Below are 21,179 nucleotides of genomic sequence, written 5' to 3'. Positions count from 1 at the left end.
ATAAGTCAAGCTCAACCCTCAAAGTCCCTGGAACACAGATTTAGGACAAATTAAGAAGTTTCCTGTATGGCCAATGCAACACCTGTACTCTCCAAACTGGCGGTTGATAAATGCTGTGAATAATTTTTGGTATCTTAATCTAACGTAATTACTTCATGCTTAAACAAATTGACTTTGTCTTCCAATTACCCAACACCTTTATTTGAAAAAGGAGGCAGAAATAAAACTAGAATAGAACACAAATAAACCCCTGCTTTTTATCAAGGCTGGTGTCTGTGCATCCCAGCCTCACTGTCCATGTTCTGTTGCAAGGGGTGGACACACCTGGAAATATTCTGCTCAGAGAAAAAAAAAAAAAGTTAAAGAATAGAAGGGGTCTTTTACATTTATGTGCACTCAAATTTGCAAAACTGGAACTTTCTTATGATTTGTTATAGATTTTTTTTTTGTGCATTGCTGTAGTGTATGTGACAATAATTTATCTTAACATGTTCAAAACTTATTTAAAATGTGCAGTGTCTGGGAGAAAGTAATTCCAGCATCATCAAACAATTTTACACAGCTGATACTCTCAGTTCAGTCAGCAGCAACTCCTTCCACACACATCTCCTCCTACAATAATCTGTTTTGTAGAATACCAGGTTGGAAAGGCATAAGAAAACTCAGATTTTATTTTTTTTCCCTTCTAAAAATTATCAGGCTGTTTGACTGAATAAATACTAGAGAACCCCATGGCTGACTCCCCCACTTCACCCCTAAAATGCTTTTTCACCTTAGTCCTGGCCCAGTTTTATTTCAGACTTTTGCCATAGAGTGATTGCACTTAGGCCTGGAAATCCCAAGCCATCTAAAGAAGTCATCTCGCTTCTTCTTTTGAATTCTGCAATATTTCTGCTTTTCTTTACTTATTAAAATACCCTGGGGTAAATTTCTTGATATTTATTCTGAGGTTGTCTTTATCACCTTGGCAGGGAAGAGATTATCCACTGATACTTCATTATCTTTTCAATCCTTCTGGTGTCCGTAAATTTACAGCAACACTCCTTTAAAAAATAACAAATACATGGAGTAAGTTGTTTTAGAGAAATTTGGCCAGGGAAAAGGAGAACTGGAATGCTGTGGTGGCTGTGATGCTGCTACCTTTGCTCCCAGAGAAGAGACCTGAATTTCTTAGAAGTGCCACTAAACCCCAACACCTCCCTTTTAGCAGCAGTGATGACATAAGGAGCCCAGACAGTCTAAGAATATTAAAGACCAGGCTTTGGAAGGTGAGGTTGTACCTTGTATTGCACCAGGCAGTGACTCAGCAGATAATCCCACTGGAAGCTCCTTTTTGAGCAATCCTGAATTAATTTTTAACGTGTAGGAGGGTTTTTAGCTCTTCTAATACACTTTTTAAAAACTCCAGCCATAAAATGTTTTCACATTTGTTCTATCTCCTCTTTTTTTTTTATGCCAGGAGAACCCTTCCTTACTTTCTGGGAACAATGGGATCTTGTATTTATCCTAGTTTTTGAAGTATTCTCACACTTTGAAGTAGAAGGTGCTGTGTATGTGCAGAATCCTACTCGTGTATCTTGTCCTGGCTGAAACACAGCTGGGAGGAGGAGGAGGCTGCAGGCTGGCAGGACATGTGAGCACATGTTCTGCATTTCAGTGGTCACTCACACTCCCTAAACCTGAATAATGTTTTGTTAGCCCTAAATCCATGCACAGAGTTCAGCACTGAAGTGTAAATTCACTCACCTGAGCCTCACACTCTCACTGGTACTGCAGAGCTCACAGGGACAACGACTCTCAGAGCCACAACCTGGACTCAAGGTGTAAAGAAACAGCAATTAATACAAGTAATAATTAACTCTTTTAAATATACACTCTGTCCAGCAGTTGGGTTTTTTATGAACAGTGTAATTACTGACAGAAATGCCATTAAAGTAAACAAGTATGTCATGCAGGGCTGTTAAAAATTAAAGTGAAACTACAAACTCTCTCCTTTCCAAAAGGCCTTCTCCCAGTTTGACATTTTATATTTATCCAGATGTCTGAAGTTCTGCTTTTTGCCTCCAGTCCTTTCCCAACTCTCTTGCAAAGCATTCCTCCCTCAACACCTCCTCCTGTTTTCCCTCACTCCGCAGCTCTGATGTTCCATCTCCATTCCTTCCCTAATCAGTGACCTGGGACCTCTTTCACCTTTCTACCTGTTCCTAAGGCTGTTCATAATGAATCCATCCAAAACTGCAAAACTCAGAGTTGCCAGTTTAGACTTTTGTGGAGGGAAGTTTTTCCCACTGGAGAGGAAATGTTTGCTCCACTGCCTTCCCCTGCTGCCTGGCAGGCTTCTCTCTGCTGCAGCAGTGTTAGATTAGGATCTGTGGCAAGGAAAACACACATTACTCACTTCTACTGATGCCTTGTTACAAAACACTACAACAGGAATGTTTGCTACGTGGAAAGTTGCCTATTTCCATGCAGGGAGAAGTCGGGAGTCCCTTTTCTCTGCAGAGTCCAGCTGTGGGAGGAATGAGAAGAGGGAGCCTGAAAGACACAGATATTGTGTTGATGTGGTCAGGTCAGTGTTGAAGAGACCTCACTGCCCACACAGCCATTGCCTCACAGAGCAGAATTCCACAAGAAATTCCAGTCCTCTGGAGCATCTGCCAAGCCAGCAGCGTGCCCAGGGTGATCAGCAGCCCCAAAGGATGGAAGGGCCAAATGTGCCTGTGGTGTAACTGCAGTGAGGCAAGCAGAGATCTGTCAGGAACCCGGAGTCCTGGCAGGTCTGGAACAGCATTGCCACACTCTGCTGCTGGAGGAAACCCAACAATGGCTCAAAGCTCAGTGTCTCCTACTGAACCAGCCAAATAGACGTTTTTGGACAGAGATTTGTGTTTGCCTTGGCACTGAGAGGTGGCATCCGGGATTCCCCCTCTTTCCTTTCAGGCACGCTTTCCCTCAAACCCACTCCAGGAGTTCTCCCTCTGGCCAGGTGGGCTGGCAGAGGCTCAGCTCTTCCAGGGGCTGCTGTAGGGGAGGAGCCCCCAGCTGGGTTTGTTTTTGTTTGAACGGGTGCTGTTACTTTTTGGACACCCTAAATGGAAAAGTGCTGAAGAAAAGCCACCCCTTCATCCTCAGCATTCTCCCTGTGTGCTGATCCCTGCTCGAGCGGGAACTTTAGTGGCTCTGCCATCCTGCTGGAATGTTGCAGGTCAGGAGAGCCCACACCCACACATGCAGATGTTGCTGCAAGGGGCAGCCTCTTCTCAAACAAGCCAGGCTTGGTCCTGCTGTGCCCAAGTCATGTTTGAGCTGAGTTTACCATGAGTGTGGACATGGGAATGTCTCGTTTGGCTGTGGTGTCCAAAATTCGATGCTGTCTCTGCCTGGGCTGGGTGAGGATGTTCCCAGATGCACAGAGCTGTGCTGGCAGAGCCCCCAGTGCCCTGGCAGAACTCTGCAGTGGGTGGTGAACTTGTTTGACTTGTTCCCTGTGGGTTTGCTCTGTGCCTGTCGATAGGGCCATGCATACAGGGACAGATCTTTCCTGCCTTAATGGAAGCAGCACTCACAGAGCTGGTGCTCCTGGACTCAGGAAGGATTGCTGGGAGCTGGCATCATCAATTTAACATCCATTAAGTCTTCCAGTGAGTAACAGAATCATTAAGGTTGGGAAGACCTCCAAAATCATCAGGTCCAACCATTGATCTTGGTGATCATTAAGATCATCAAGACCTCAAAGATCATCAAGTCCAACCTTCCATCAGACCAAACACCATCATGTCAAATAAACACTAGCACTGAATGCCACGTGCATTCATTTCTTTGAAGACCTCCAGGGATGGAGACTCCAGCACCTCTCTGGGCAGCCCCTTCCAATGCTTCACCACCCTTTCCATGAATAAATTCCTCCTGATGTCCAACCTGGCACAGCTTTAGGCCATTTCCTCCTGTCCTATCCCTTGTTCCCTGGGAGAAGAGCACAACTTTCACCTGGCTGCTCCCTCCGGTCAGGAGTTGTGGAGAGCCAGAAGGTCCCCCCTGAGTCTCCCTTTCTCCAGGCTGAGCCCCCCCAGCTCCCCCAGCCACTCCTGGAGCTCCAGCTCCTGCCCCAGCTCTGTCACCCAAAGATGCAGCTCTGGAAACAACCAAGGAAACTCGAGCCCTGCCTTGGTCTGTTTGCATCTGTGAGTGTTCCATGCATACCACCTGCATGTGGAGCAGCTCCATCTGTTCATGTGACATTAATGAAGGATTTATGGCCACGCCACATTCCTGCTGGAGGATTTTCTTATATACAAGATGCTGTAATTAGGCACCTCTAAGAGACTGTAGAAGGTTTTGGAGCAAGGGTGAAAAGTCACAGGTGAATCTTTCAATGGCTTTAACAGAGCTCTGAGCATCATCCAGAGCTGGATCCAAACGGGAATTGGGAATATCCAGAGATTAAAAAAGGCATGACTAAATTAGAGAGACACCTTTTCTACAAACTTTATTAACACTAACAGAAATCAGCCCTGAACTGTGAGTAAGAGCACATTACCAATTTTTGTAGCCAGCTTTTACCAGAAGAAATAATACAAACTTTAAAAATAAAAATTATTGATGGAAAATGAACCTCATTTACTTCACCCTCATCTACTCCTGTGGGTGCTTTTTTTTAGCATACAGGTGTCCCTTTTCATCTGTGCAAAGCCTGTCAAAAATAGCAATCCCACAGAACACCTGTGCTAACAGAGCCAGAGTACAAATCTTGTCAGTTAAAGAGATTTATGAGGGTTTTGTGAAGTTGAGCAGGTTTTCTGTTGAGCACCAGAAGTGGCAGTGGTCTCCTGTGCCGATGTTTATCTGTGAGGCGGGGTCTGCCAGCTCTGAGAGGCAGAGCCCCAGCAGAGTGTGGTGTTTGCTGCTGGGGACGGTGCCAGCTGCGGGGTGACACTGCCAAGCCTGGCTGTGCTTCCTCTTCTCCACACAGAGAGCAGGAAGCCTCTGATGTGAGCCACGAGTTTCCTCTGTGCAGCACAGGCAGGAACAAACGTGGTCACACACACGCTCAGAAAACCATGTTTACTCCATGTATGAAAACGGCTGTTGAAACAGACCTTAAGAAACTCGTTAATTTTTTATGTCCTACTTTGGAGAAGATGCCTTTTGATTTGAAGCAAAAGCAAATCTACTGCCCACATCATTTTTACAGAGCGCAGGTTTCAGTGCAGGAGATGTTTTTTGTTTGTAGCACAGATATCACAGCATGATATGGGAAATAATGTGGTTCTTTCTTTTCCTGTTCCAAAAAATCTCTTCATAGTGAGGAGACACCTGGTGATGTTACAAGGCTTTGATGGGACCTCTGCTGTTGTATTTGAACATGTTGACTCTCCAGCAGACAGCAGAGTGAACAACATTTGTGTTTTGAAGGATTGGAATTAAGAAATCCCCCAAAAATCAGTGGCTTTCTTCCATTGCATTTTAGTATGAAAGTTCCCAGTTCAAAAGAATGTTTAAGGAAAGCAATTTGGGGCATATTGAAATCTCCCCAAGTTAACATTAAAGACATGCATTGGCCTGAACTTAAGATCACAGAAACATGGGAATGTTTGTTGGAAGAGAATTCTTTTGGTTTTTAGCCCAACCTCCCACTCAAAGCAGAACTATCACCAACATTAGATTTAGTTTTGTGCCGCTGAATCTTGGAAAACACCAAGGATGGAGAGTCCCCAACCTCCCTGGGTAACCTTCTCCAGCACTACACTCCCTTCCTACTGGTTTTATTTTCCTTGAGGTCTAACCTGTGTCTCCCAAGCCACAGTTTGAGTCCATTTTCACCCTTTGGCCACCACTTCCTCAGGGAACAGTGGTTAAACAAAATGTTCTGAGTTTCTGCTTCACATAATTAATATTTAAAAATGAAAAATCAACTGTATTATGGACTGATGGGAATATTCACACCCACAGCCCTGTGTTGGGATGCTGGGAGGATGCAGCTCTTGGGCACAGCTCTGGGGATGAGTGGGAGCAGCTTTGGGGCAGAGAGGCAGGATGGCTGCTCCAGTGCCAGCCCTGAAGAGGGGCAGTGGGGGCTCTGCTCTCTGACACCATTTCCATTCCTTGAGAACCTTCCAGTCTCCAATGCAGCGGAGGAAATCATGTTCCCACTGCCCCATTTCTAACCCCTGGCTGTTCCCCTTCCACTCAACTGAGGGTACAGGATGAAGGGCTCCCAGCAATGTGGCCTTTGGCCCAGGAAACAAATCCCTGTTTTCTGCAATTTAGAAATTTCTTTACAATTTGGCATTTCTTTCTAAGTGTCCATCGTTTCCATGCTCAGAGCTATTTCTTTGAGGTGGCTATGCAGTCATCCCAAGGGAAGAACCTTGCCAAGAGGGAGGAGGAAGTGTTTTCTTCCACTTCTCCAAGGATTGCATCCCACAGAAATACAGTTCTGGGCTGTTCTGGTGCAGTGTTTCATGTCCTGGTAACACTTGGATAAATCAAAACTGAATTATGGCCCAGCTTTGAAATCCTTGAATGGCCCATGTGACAATAATCTCAGAATCTTTGTGTTGGGAATTCCCACAGGATCATTTTCCCTAGAGATGCTTTGCAGACTCTCCTCTTGGGATTTCTGATATTTCCAAAGAAACTAGAGCTGCTTCCACTGCTGCCTGTGCTGGTGTGTAAAGTGGGATCCTCATCCTTGTCAGGTTCAGCAGGAAAACGAGTTCAGTCTCAGCACTGCCTGAGTGCCCCCTGGGGCTGCCAGGGGAACAGTGGCCTTATTTCTGGGTTATTTTCTCCTCCTTCTTCCCAAGTGGATATTCCCATTAGTGGAGGATGTGACCTCCCCTCCTGCGCCCTCCTTATTCAGTGTCACACTGGAGGCCTGGAGATGATGCCACCTTGAACCCAAATTTAACCATTCTCCTAAAATTCACCTGCTTGCATTCAGCAGAGTTGGGTGGTGTTTTCTGATAGGAAAAGATGCCACTGAAATTGATACAGCATTAGAAATTCTTCCACTCTGCTGTATTCCAACAGGGAATAATAAATACACAGTGTAGAAGATACAGCCTTGGAATTGCCTGCTTCAGTTTCTTGGATGAGCTGCTTTTTCAACTTAATTAGCACAGCTGAATCTGCTTCCTTTCAATGCTCATTGAAAATTAATCTGAGCTGAGGCAGTTACTGTTCAATTCCTGCATTAGAGGCCAAGGTGCATCCCCAGTCCTGGTTTCCATCATGGAGATGTTAGAATTGGTCTTTCCACTACGCTGATCTTTCCTAATGAAGTGGCTCCCTGGGTTTTAATTAGTCTGGGCAGCAAGATAGGAAGGGTTGGAGTGCATGAGAGGAGCTGGGGAGACCAGGAAAACAACTGGCATGGGAGGGGAAATGATGCAGGGCAGTGCTGGGAAAAGCCAGAAGGAAATATTGGCATAATTTAAAATCCAGTGTTCCTTCAAAGCATTCTACTCTTCAGAGTACTCTGGAGAGCTCAGAGCCCCTTCCAGTGCCTAAAGGGGTTCCAGGAGAGGGACTTGGGACAAGGGATGGAGGGACAGGACAAGGGGGAGTGGCTTCCCTTAGGTGGGATATTGGCAGAGAATTCTTCCCTGTGAGGGTGATGAGGCTCTGGCACAGGGTACCAGAGACGCTCTGTCTGCCCCATCCCTGCAAATGTCCAAGGCCAGGTTGGGTGGGGTTTTGAGCAACTATTCCATGATTCAGAGATCCATTCTGGGCAAGTCACTGCAGCCATGTGGGAGCCCTGGTCTGAGGGCAATTGCACAGCTCTGTTTATTCTCAGGAATTGTATCCTCAAGCTGAGCCCATCCCTGTCTCTCTGAGGAACACTGACATTTTCACTTAGAAAAAAGGAGCAAAATCCTTTGCTGTGCATGGAAAGGAAGGTTTGGGCACAGCAGAGTCACAATTTACAGCTTCTTTTTTTGTTGTTGTTTTTTTTAAAGGAGCTGGTACAAGAAAGCACATGAAAGGGTGTTGGCCTTTATCTGGGAAAGGCAAAGACCTCTCCAAGGGTGGGGTTCCCAAGAGAGGGATTGCTCAGCCCCGGAGCTGCCGAGGGCTGGAGAGGCTGCAGGAAGCCTGCCCAATCCTGCCTGTCCATGTGCTTCCCAGCCTCCACAGGCTCCTGCACTTGTGCTCTTGGCTGGGGATGGGCAGGGACTGGGGAATATTCCACACAAAATCCTGGCCAGGGAGACAGCAGCAGTCGGGCTGCTGCAAGGATGTGGCAGCTCCGGAAGGCTGGGAGCTCAGAGTGCTGACAGCCAGGTCAGGCTGACCCTGGCAGTGGATGTGCTGATCCAACCCCTCCTTCTCTCTGCTCACACTGGATTTCAAGCCTTTGCTGCTCCCCTCTGAGCCAAAAATAATCCCAGACCGGTTTGGATTCAAGGGAACCTTACAGAGCATCTCACCCACCTGGGCAGGGACACCTTCCACTGTCCCAGGGTGCTCCAAGCCCTGTCCAACCTGGCCTTGGACACTTCCAGGGATTCAGGGCCAGCCACAGCTTCTTTGGGAAACCTGTGCCAGGGCCTCCCAACCTTCACAGGGAACAATTTCCTCCTAATATTTAATTTTATCTGATGCCAAATGCGAAATTCTGCAGGGACACTCTTGATCCATGAGAGGACCATTCCTTTGGGATCCATGACCCAGAGGAGACAGAAGGCCGGAGGGATGGGGATGCCAAGAAGTCTTCTTGCAGGAATGAGCCTAAATACACACATTTGTGGGTTTTTTTTTCTTGTAAACCCCCTTTCAGAGAATTCTCTAGAGGAGAATTCTCTAGAGCTCAAATGCCCTCATCAAAAAATCCAAACCTCACTTGTTTTCCCAGTCTTTCCAGAATAATTTCAACTAGAAAATGAAAACTACCCACCAGGAAAGTACTGTGTGAAACAAAAAGGCCAAAGGGAAGTGAAATTCAAAAGAGAGATGAAATTTATGCACTCAGGCTTTATATTTTGGGGAAGTGCTTGATGACAAGGGGCAGGGAGGAGGATCTTGTTGGGAGGGGTGACTCAAATTCAGCTGCTGATATCGAATCCTGGAACTCAGCACAACATTTACATGGATCATTACCCACCTCAGAAATAACTGTGGGGTACATTATTAGGGGATTTTGCAGAAGTAAACGTGAACCAGGAGGTGAATAAGAAGAAAAAGAAGCTATGGCTTCCCAAATACCCTTCTTTTGACCCCATTCATGCCTCAGCTTCCCCACAAAGTGCCCTTTCTGCTCCCTTTCCTCCCTCCCAGTAATATCACCTGCTTTGGAGCATGAATCCTTATTACAGAAGAAAAGCTGCATTGTTCAATATCTTCCTCCTCTGAGTTATGCCAGTGGCACCTATTTTGACAGAGTCTTCATAGTTCCTCATATCTGACTAATTAGAGATGATGAAAGCCATGATTCATTAAAAAAACACAGATAATCATCTGAGCAAATCCAACCTCTGTCTTCAAATGGGGCTGGATTTTCTTAAATACCCATCAAACCTCAAACAAATGATTTAATCTCAAGGCTCCATCTTGTGGCAAAGTAAAGCAAAGTCACTGATTGAGAAATTAATATTTGTTCTTCCTTAATATTTGTTTTTTCATTAATATTTGTTATTCCTTAATTTTAATAACCTTGTGGATATTTGCTCATGTCTAGGGAAAATTTAATTTAATACCCTTGAAAACCTAAGGCAGTACCACTCAGAGCTGTGGTAATTCTGAAATATCCTGAGACCCCCAAATTTCTGATGTCCATGTCCAGTATGATCATGCTTGGGTGAATCTGTATCAAAAAATTCTTGTCAAACTGTAGGATTTGGCATTAATTTTTGGCTGGAAACTCTCATTGGAGCTTCTTTAACTCCTTCATTTTGAATTGCACCAATGGTACAAAGCAGAGAAAAAGTTTTACGGTTACAAAGAAGGATTTTTCATCAGTTAGAAATTCTGATTTTAAAAATGCTTTAAAAGGGGCAAGGGGGTTACCTGGTGCTTGATCAGGTAATTCAAAATCACAGAATCATTAAGGTCGGGAAAGAACTCAGAGATCATCAAGTCCAACCTTCAGTCAAATCAAATCCCACCACTAAACCCCACCACCAAGGGCCACACCTGCTTGATTTTTGAACACTTCCAGGGTGGAGACTCCGCCGCCTGCCAGGGCAGCCCTTCCAGAGCCTGACCACTCTTCCAGAGATGAAATTCTTCCTGATCTCCAGCCTGAACCTCCTCTGGTGCAACTTGAGGCCGTTCCCTCTGCTGTCCCTGTTCCCTGGGAGCAGAGCTGGCTGTCCCCTCCTGTCAGGAGCTGTGCAGAGCCACAAGGTCCCCCCTGAACCCCCTTTTTCTCCAGCCTGAGCCCTTTCCCAGCTCCCCCAGCCTCTGCAGGTGCTCCAGCCCCTTCCCCAGCTCCACTCCTTTCTCTGAACGTGCTCCAGCCCCTCAATCCCTCTGTCCCAAAGCCTGGCCCTGGCCCTGGAGGGGACAGACAGCATGGCCTGGCCAGATAAAGCCCGGGGGGGGCGGGCAGGAAGGGGAGCAGCTGCTCCTTATCTCCCTTCCTGCAGCTCCCCCAGTGCCGCTGCTTTTTCTTTTTTTTTTAATTTTTTTTTTTTTTGCTAATAATAAAGCTGGCTTTTAGCAAGCAGGAGCTGTCAGGCTTCCAGGAGGGTGTGCTGGGCAGCAGAGATAGCACCCACGGGTGCTCCCTGCCTGCTCTTCCACCTCCTCCAGCCATGGATCTCCAGGAGCTCTGGGCACAGGGAGCAGCTCCTGGGCTGGGCTGTTCCAGCTGGTACTTTTATCTTGGCAGTTTTCTCCTGGTAATTTTCTCCTGGTAGATTTTTCCTGCCTTTTTTAACAAGGCCAAGGAATGACAGGACAGGGGCAATGGCTTCACACTGACAAGGTTCAGGGTTGGGTGGGATATTGGGAAGGAATCCTTCCCAGTGAGGGTGGGGAAGCCCTGGCAAGGGGTGCCCAGAGAAGCTGTGGTGGCCCCTGGAAGCATCCAAGGCCAGGTTGGATGGGGCTTGGGGCAACCTGGGATAGTGGAAAGTGTGGAATGAGATGATCTTTGAGGTTCCTCCAACCCAAACTTTCCTATGATTCCACGATTCTCTGAAAATGATTATTTCTCCTTAGTGTCACAGGGGGGCAAGGCATCACCTCCCAAGTAATTTCTCAGGTCCCCATGCTGGATATCTCACTGATAGCAGCTCCCAGGCTGCTTATCAGCAGAGCACCACCATTCCTGCCTTCTGTGCCCACCTGAACTGGTGTCTGTGAGAACTTCTGCCTTTGCTAAACACATGGAGAACAATTGCCATTTGATGGGGGATAATTGGAGTGATCCAAAAGCATTTACAATTGGAATATCATTCAGCTCCGTGGCTTTTTATTTTTTCCTGCTCCAGCTACAATGTCATTCACTAATGAATGCAGCATGGGCTGGGATTAGGTTTAAAGCAGTATTTTCCTGTTGCTGTTCCCTACATGTTGGTCGCACCCTTAATGATCTTCCTAGGAAATATTTACTTTGAGGAGTTTGCTTCTAAGTCCTCCAAGTGATCAAAACCAGGCAAGCATGGCTTGTTCTCCTATGACTTCAGTTTTTCCTGGAAAGAAACAGGAACAAAGAAAAATTCCTACTTCCAAAATTAATGCAAATCAGCTTGAAAATCATCTTGTCCCAATAAATAAACACTCCGTTCTTTCTCAGGCAGGCTAATATTGGCTTTTAAGGGAAGAGAAACTCCAGGAAAAATCAGCACTCAATGGCAGGATGGGCCTTCTGTGAGAAACCCCAGCCAGGGATGCCAGGATTGCTCTGGAGCTGAGGTTTGGGAAGCAGTTTGGGCAAATGAGGAGGTTGAGCAGGAGGTTGCCACATTCACTCCTTCCTTCCACCTCCACCACGTCCCTGGGCAGCCCCTTGCCGTGCCTGGCCGCCCTTTCCATGGAGAAATTCCCGCTGATGTTCCAGAGGATGCTGCACTGAGCCTTGCAAGAGATCCCTCTGCTCTTTGCAATACATGTGCAGTTGAATTTTGTCTGATTGTCCATAAACCCACAGGGCCTAATTACACCCCAAAATTCCCCGGACTTGAAAGCCTGACCGTCCCTCCCTTGTTCTCCACCAGCTGTAACTCAATGCAAACCCCTCTGTCTCTCTCCATTTTCCAGTTCTTTCATTCATTCCTGCTGAGTAATTAAAAATGGCTTCTAAATAAACAGCGGGGATGATTTCCGAAATGTTCTGTATTTCCTTGCAGGGCTGGGACTTCTGTCATTGGCCCACTTAAGTGGTTTTGAAAGGTTGTATACAGGTTCCTTTTACAATGTATTTGAAGTTTGTAATCCTGCTTAAACACACAAAAATAGGAAGGATTAACAAACTGCCACGCTGAGGCCAAAAGAAGACAGAGCTAAAAGCAATCAAGGAGCAGCCTATCAGATCCATGAAATAAATTGGGGGAAAAGTGGAAAACTGTCAACAAAAATAATATGTTATGGATCCTCAAGCCTTTGTGTTTATGCTAGAGGAAGCCTAAAATAATCTGTGGTTTCTGATGCTTGATTTAGTTTTCCACAAGCCTAATTAACACCAGATTAAGTTTGCTGCCACTATAGGTTATTGCTTAGACTGACAAATCCTGGCTGTTTATTTGTTTCCTAAAAAAAATGACTGGAGGCAATAACAGCATGACACAGTCAATAAGGGTGAAAACAATGCTGTAATATTCATTTTTAGAAACTTCATCTTCAGGAGAAACCCCCTTGACTTTCTGCATTAAATTCTGGCCCCAGAGTCTTTACAAAGGGAAAAATCCCATTGATTGATTGTCCCTTTAAGTTAAGATGCAGCGCTGTGAATTTAAGCTAAAAATTATGGATTTGCTGCAGTAGATGGGTTTTCCCAGATGTTTCAAGCAACCCCTGGGCTCAGGGGCTTGGCCAGGTGTGGGCCAGGGGCTTATGGAATGGAGCTGAGCAGGGCAGAGATTTACAGGGAGGAAATCCCTCACGTTGGCATTGACCCCTAGTGTGGCTTATTTATAGGGAAAATACCCCGGAGTGGCATCAGCCGTTCTGTGACTCTGTCAGTGCAAATGTCACCACACCAGGACTGAACCTGATACCCAGAAACAGGGAAAGGACACAGGGAATGGCTGCCCACTGCCAGAGGGCAGGGAGAGATGGGATTCTGGGGAGGATTCCCTCCCTGGGAGGGTGGGCAGGCCCTGGCACAGGGTGCCCAGAGCAGCTGGGGCTGCCCAGCTCTGGAAGTGTCCAAGGCCAGGCTGGAGAACTTGGAGCGCCCTGGTCTGGTGGCCTTGTGGTGCTTTTGGGGGCTGCACTGGGCCCCTGGCAGGCATCAGCCCTCAAAGAAATCATCCAGTGGAGAGAATGTGGGCATAGACATGGATGAACAAATCAAATACGTATTATCCTGCAAGGCAGACCCAACACAGTCACTGAGTTTTCATCCTTGAATCTTCGTCTCCCTCTGAAGCAAAGTCCCAAATCCTTGTCTTGGCGCTAACCTGAACCCTGATTATTTCTGGGAAGGCTGAACAGAGAATGTTCAGCCTTCCTTCAGAACAGCTGGGAGACGAAGAGAAATCCCAAAGCCGGCCCAAATGTCTGATGATAAGGGATAAATATCAGCATTTAGTGCCTTCCTGCTCTTTTCTGCTCTGTCCTAAATCCCTGACAGCAGCAGCTCATGGAGTGTGACCCTGGCTGAGGAGCCCAGCCATGGGACAGCTCCCACCTTTCCTGCTGGCCAGGAGATGTGGAGGTGGCACCTTGGGTCATCCAAGGATTGTCAGGGTACCTGATGCCTGTTGAGAGTATCTCAAAGTTAGTGCTGTGTCTGAATTCACCTTTTAGAGGATTTTTTTCAGCAGATCCCCCCTATATTTCTTTGCCAAACTGATTTGTACCCAGGGCAGCCTGGTGCCAGCATCCTGCCAGAGCCACCTCAGCAGAAAAGGACAGGAATTTGACCAAATGGAAGAAAAATGATGAAAACCTCTCTTTTCTTCTAACATTTATCTAAAAACCTCCCTGAAAAAGCTCTTGCTGTGTTTAAGGTGCACTTGGGGAGCAGTTTTCCAGGGCTGCAGTTCATCATGGCCTGAGATATTGTTAATTTCTGTGTTTAGTGCGTCGGGCAGGCCGGGGCTGTGGAGCCATTTGGATTCAATCATTCACTTCCATCGCTCCTCAGCCCGGATTCCTCGACCAACTGCGGCAGGATTTATCGTTTGTGAGCTGTAAGTGAATTACTCGGGGTAACCCAACCCCGGGAGATGCCGGCAGGAATGATCCCGGGCTGGGGCTGTGTCCGCAGGTGCTCCCTTTTGTGGAGGTTTAAATCACGCTCAATGCAACTCGCGTTAAAAGAGGAGGGCGATTATTTAGGAATGCCTTTCCGAGGGAAATGCCCGATGTCCTGAGCAGATGCTGCGGAGCTTTTCCCTCAAAGATCTCTCCTTGGAAGCTGCGTTTTCCTGCTCTTTGCCCTCCCCCTTGGCTCTTAAGCCGCTCTCCAACACAGCGATTCCCTCCTCTCCAGCTGCTGCCTCCCGGCTCCTCCCGCTTCCCTGTCAGAGATGCGGGGCTGGGGCAGCCCTGGCCGGCTCGGGGGACACGGCAGCATCCAAATCCCACAGAAATGTGTGTTTTGGAAAGCCCGGCTGCTCCGGCTGCCTCTGCTTGAACATGGATATTGTCGTTCCCTGGATGCAGCCGTGCCTTGGAAATCCCATCCCATCTGCCAGAGAGGACGGGGCTGCTCGGGGCAGGGGCAGTCTCTATTTCCCCATTTTCTTTCATCTTTCCCACTTCCTTTCCTTTTTCCTCATTTCCCTTTCCCCGTTTTGCTTTCCCCACTTCCATTCTTTTTCTTTCACTTTCATCTCAATTCCTTTCTTTCCCCACTTTTCCCTTTCACAATTTCCTTTATTTTTTCCCCGCTTCCCTTTCCTCATGTCCTTTCTTCTCCCATTGCTTCCATTTCCCTGAATCCCTCATTTTTCCCCGTTTCCCTTTCCCCAATTTCTTTTTCTCCACTTTCCTCTGCCCACTTCCTTTTTTTTTCCCCTTTTCCCTGTCCCCAATCCCTTTCTTTCCCCCCCTGTTGCCCTTTCCTCACTTCCCTTCCTTTTTCCCCCCTTCCCTCTCAGGGAGGGAACAACGAGGTTGGATCAGCTGATGCCAGGGTGGTCCCTTCCCTGTGGCCGAGGTTGGGATGTGTCCCCAGGCTTGTCCCCTTGTGGGCTTTGCCACGAGGTGGCTTTAAGGTAAAGGGGATTTGGGGGATATTCAGCTAAATCCTAAATCCAGGTCAAAGTTCCTCCTTCTGCTAATCCCTCTCAGTCTTATCCCCAGATCACAGCGCCTTAGGGCAGGATTCAGGTGCTGTTGAGCATCAGTGATGCCTCAGGTAAAAAACTGCTCCGGGGTGGAGGATTTTATGGGAAAACATCCCACAGAGCCCATCCCTACAGCTCACCCAGCCCAGTGTCACTTGTTCCCTGCCACCCTTCCCACAGAACGATCCTTGTGCTCAGCCTTCCTCCGTTAATTGCCATGGAAATTCGATAATTTCATCCTAAAGCAGAGCTGAGGAAAACTCAGGAAGAGCTCAGATTACTGAAAACTGGAAAAAATTAATCTTGATTAAAGCACTTCCCTCAGGAAAATCGGGACCTCCTGAACTCTGCCGAGGGCTGATTGCTCTCCAAGCTGGGATGTGCCCAGTTTGTCCCAAACACCTTGGAAAAAAGAGGAAAATTCCCTCCAGAGGTGGAATTTAGTGGGCTCCTGGCTTCGTCCCCCTCAGGGAAAGTGCCAAAAGAGGGATATTTCCCTCCCAAAGTGTGATGGGATGGTCCTGTCAGCACCCACCGGCCCCACCAGGAGGGAAAATCAGAATGGGGCAGTGCCAACAGAAGGAGCAAAAGAGGAAATGAACACGGTTTGTTTGGCATTGCTGAGATGAGGAGGGAAAAGTCCTTTTCCAAACCCAGCATAGGGAGGATTTATTGTGTCCTGGCAGGTTGATCATGATGAGGGAAAGGAGGACTGGGATAGGAAGGGCTAAACATGGAATTAGGATTGAAGACCAAACTGCTTCTTCTATTTTCTTCTTATTTTCTCTTACTTCAATCTCTTTTAATTTAATCAAATTGTCATTTTTATTTTAATTCTGTCTATTTTAACCTTTATTTCATTTGTTGGCTAATTACTTTTTCTTTGAATTCCTTTTATTTTTTTTTTTTTGTATTCAATCCATTTTGATTTTTAATTTACTCAGTAACCTCTCTGTATCGATTTTGCTACTCAACACCACGACCTGAACAGGTTTAGAAGAGCAATAAAGCCCAACTGCTGCCTGCCCCAGGCAGTTCTATTATCCAGCTCATCCAGCACCTCTCCAGCTTGGATCCCTTGGGCTGCTTCTTCCCACAGGACCATTTTGGTGGAGCCAGGAGGGATTTAAGGCCATGCAGAGATGTCACTTGGAGACGTGGATTAGTGGTGGCCTTGGCAGTGCTGGGGGACAGCTGGTGACACCCCCGCTGCCCTGGGAGCCTGTGCCAGGACAGGACAATCCTTTGGGTGGAGAAATTTTCCCTCACATCCAGCTAAACCTCCCCTGGGGCCACTTGAGGCTGTTTCCTCCTGTCTTTAACGTTACCTGGGAGAAGAGGCCAATACCCAGCTGGAGGCTGTGGAGATCCCAGAATCCCAGAACCACTAAGGCTGGAAAAGATCTCCAGGATTGACTCCAACCCCCAACCAGCCCAGAGCCCTGAGTGCCACATCCAGAAGATAAAATCCATCCCCTCTTCATGTCCATGACGTGGCTGATGCTCCACACTTGTCCCTGGAGCTGTCCCATCCCTCTGGCACCTTCCCACCCTCATCCCACCACTCCCATCACCCCAAAGGACTCTGGGGGGGCCACGGCTGCTCCCCTGGACCTCATTATCCCATTGACAGCAGTCCATATCTCCCTGGCCAGGAATGTATTTACTCCTGGGCACATAAGAAATTCATTTCCCAAATTGAATTATCTGCCTCGGGAGATCGGGGGTTTTGATTGTGTCGCTGCACTTCGGAAAGCGACTGAAAATTGATAAAAGCCAGATGGGAAGCGGAAACAGTCATTTCATGACTCCTTAAATGTTTCACTTGGTTAACCCTTGGATTGCACCAGGCTTGGAGTCAGGCTGGAGTGTGGAAGCAATTTGTTGGGGAGTTCTCGGGATGCAGAGCAGGCTGGAAGTTCTCACCAGGGAAAGGAGTCCCTGCAAGGGGGAAAAAAAGACTTAGGACAGAGATGTTTCCCTGTGGGAGTTGTTCAGCCAGAAGAATTCCAAGAGAATGGGACAATATCCCAGCTGAAGGGTGTTTGGGTGCAGGGAATGTTCCTGAAGGTGTGGGATGAGCAGTAAATCCCTCAGGCAGCTCTGGATGTGGGGAAGGCAAAGCCCGGAGTGCAAATGCCCAGCAAAAGCCAGGAATGGGAGTTTCTTTTCTTTGGGTGTGTTTCAATCAGCAGAAAATCAGGGAAGAGGGGAAGCACATGAGGGAGGGATGGTTTTTCAGGCTGCTGGTCCTGAGGAGCACAAGTCTGGCACTGTGGATTATGCTGAGAAGACTCCCCAACACCTGTGAATGGAGCAAACCCAGAGTCTCACTTTATTCCTCTGTTCTGTCCTTTAAATTAACCTTCTATAGGATTTCTCTAGGAATATTTCCCACTGGAGTGCATTCCCTGTGTTCCCATGGACCACACATGGCACAAGTTCCCAGCTCAGCCCACAGAAACCAGCCTTAAACCCAAACCTTTCCAAAATATCTGCCAGCACCATTAAAACCCTCAAATTCCCTAATAATCAGGGAAGAACACCACACGAGCAGCCCATCTTTGGGATCCGCAGCTGGAGCAGGGAGTGGATTCTGGGGCACATCTGCATCGAATCCTGGCTCTGGCTCTGGGAGCAATAACCTCGCAGGTGCTGGGGCTGGGACGTCTCCCTGCAACCCAAATCCTCGCCAGATCCCTTCCCTCCGTGAGAAGCCTCCCAAATTAAATTGCCTTTAATTGGTTTAGGGTTCTGCTTCTGCCACAGTCGCATCTTGGAAGCTGCAAATGGCTCCAGCCCGGAATTCTTTACAATCTCGGTTTCCATCCTGTTAATATTTTCCAAATTGGTTTTCCTGTTGCCAAAAACACATTTCGGCAAAGAGGAAAATGATTTCACATTCCAAGTGCTGCAAACCTGTGTTTCAGCCCAGAAATTTGGGAAAAGCTGATACTCTTTATCAGCAGACCCTGCGGTGATCCTTGTTTTCCCAGAAGGTGGATTTTTATCCCCAATTATTGGCACAAGGAGGGAGCCCAATGCTCGTATTCCTCCCTGGATTTTGGGTCCATAACTCCAATATCTGATATTTTTTAGATCCCATAAAATCAGGGTTTATCTTCTTATCAGCTCCAAAATAATTTGTCACAGAGCAAAACAAGCAGGGAATCTGGAAAAGGGCAGGGAAAGGACTCTGGGATCAGAAAATCTCACTCTGTCTGGAGCTGCTCCTTCCAGGGCGCAGTTCAGGAGAAAAAAATCTGTGGTTCTCGGAAAGTCCATGAAAGGAAAAACCTTTTTACTGGGGCAGGAAGCCAAGGGAACTCCTCCAGCTCCACATCTCCCATCCTGACCATTTTCCATGTCTTTGAGGCGTTATCCTGCCCGTGCCTGGACCATTCCTGCTCCGCAGTCCCAGAGATGCAAATGTGGGAATGAAGAGCCTGAAGTTCCCAAAAGCTGCTCCTTCAAACTCAGAGGGATAATATGAGTTTGAATATTGGAATATCGGATTATTGGAATAGCCCAATTTTGGGATTATTTTCCCTGGGGAGATGCCGCTGGAGCATCCCCGGCCTGGTGTCAGATCCCTGGAAAATAAAAAATAAAAAATGGATTTCCAAATTCCTCCAGGTTAGACTAGGTCAGTGATTGGTAAAAATAAAATTTTATTTCAGTGGTTTTTTTGTTTTTGTTTTTTTTTTTTTTTTTTTTAATAGAGGAATAAAGGGAAATTATTTCAATTTCCTCAGGATCAGCCACAAACCATCATTGAAAGGAGAAGCTGGGAAAGAGAAAGGGGGGATTTTACAGGAGGATTTTACATGGGAATATTTTATAGAAATACTTTACTCAGCTGGGGCTGTCTGGGAGAGGGCAGAGGGAGATCGCCATTCTCCTGCCCTTCAGAGCAGGGATTTGAATCCATTAGGAAAACAAGAAGAAGAAAATCAGAGGTTTCCAAAGCTGTGTCCCTCGGATCTCCTGGCTCCATGCAGCTCCAGGAGGCTGGGAAATGTTTTTGTAGTGGATGAAGCAATTCCTGCCAGGATGGGGGGAGTATCAGCTGCAGAGTAAGGGAAATAAAATAAAATAAAATAAAATAAAATAAAATAAAATAAAATAAAATAAAATAAAATAAAATAAAATAAAATAAAATAAAATAAAATAAAATAAAATAAAATAAAATAAAACAAAACAAAATAAAATATAGTAAAATATAGTAAAATTGAAAAAAATAAAGTAATAAAAGTAATAAAGGAATAAAAGTAAAATTAAAAGTAATAAAATAAAATAGATAAATTAGAAAATAAAATACAATGAAATAAAATAAAACAGAACCAAACAAAATATCCAAAGGAAAATAAAAGGGAAAAACGCAAGAAAATAAAATAATGAAAATAGATGAGTAAAATAAAAATAAATAAAGTAGATTAGACTAGACTAAAAGAACATTAAATAAAAATGTAATCAATTATTGAATCAAGGAGCAGGAGATGGATTTTGCTGGTCAGAGAGATCCTAAAAATATAATATTAAGATTTAGGGCTGATTTGGGCCAGGTCTAACCAAAACTTAAGTTCCTTCCCCTCCTCCAGCCTATTGCAATGAGCAGCTTCAATTCCAATCAGCAAAACAATCAATAAAATGATCAGAAAAATAGTCACTAAAATAATCAGGAAAATAATAATGAAAATATAGAGGAAATGTAGAGGAATAGACAGAGAAAACCCAGGGTGATCCCAGGTTGTTTCCAGGGTAATTTTCGTCTGAATGATTGTATTTAATGGAGTTAATTCAGATTCACACTGGGAAGTCCAGAGTCAGGAAGAAAAAGAAGTGAAGAGAGGGAGAAAAGTGTAATAATTTTATTTAAAAAGACAAGAATTATACAAAAAAGCTCCTACAATGTGGATGCATTTTAGGAAAAATTCGGGAAAGAACAATGACCATTTTTATCCCAGGGTATTCCTGGTAATTATTGCTAATGGAATTGGATGAAAAAGTAATTTTATGCAAATATTGTGCTTAGCATAAAATCAATGAAAATTAATGTTTAAAAGTTTCCCAGGTGACTTAAAAAGAATTATTTTGTTGAATTTTGATTGAGGGAAGGAGGGGCAAAGGGAGAACTGAGCTCTCCCAGCCCCATCCGAGCTCCCTTGGCTGCTGTGGCTTCACTCATCCCCCGGGATCGTCATTCCCTGTGACTGCAAAACTGCTAAACCACTCATTTGGTAATTAAATCAGAATATTTCCCTTCCCTTTGATTTTCTATTACACGGCTTCAAATATGTAATTAAATAGTATTTAATTATAAGGATATATATTTAATAATAAGGATAATATTATTGATGATTTTCTAAAATGTGAATTAAATAATAACTGAAGTTAAATAAACCCTGGGAGTCACCAGCTCTTCGAGGTGAAATTTTCTCCTTCATACTCCAGGAAAATTAATTAATTTTCTACATTTTCCAGTAAAATACAGCACAGAAACTGGGAAGGAGCCCGAGGTCCGTCCCTGCTTTTTGTCGCCATGAGAGGAGTCAGCAGCTCCAGTCCCATCCCAATCCCAGTGCCAGCGATGCCATTGGCACTACTGGGAATAATTTAATTTAAGATTAGAATTTAAAGGTCTATTTTGTATAAAATATTTTCTTTGTAGGAAAAGAGAGAGAAAATCAATCCCCTTCATCCTGCTGGAGTTTCAGAGGAAATTCCATGTTCCAACTCGAGAGCATCCACAAGAGAAAACAGGGAGGAAGA

This window comes from Melospiza georgiana, chromosome 12, assembly GCF_028018845.1.
Source record: "Melospiza georgiana isolate bMelGeo1 chromosome 12, bMelGeo1.pri, whole genome shotgun sequence".
NCBI classification, from domain to species: Eukaryota; Metazoa; Chordata; class Aves; order Passeriformes; family Passerellidae; genus Melospiza; species Melospiza georgiana.
The sequence above is the reverse complement of the archived record's forward strand: the minus strand, read 5'-3'. Positions refer to the sequence as shown.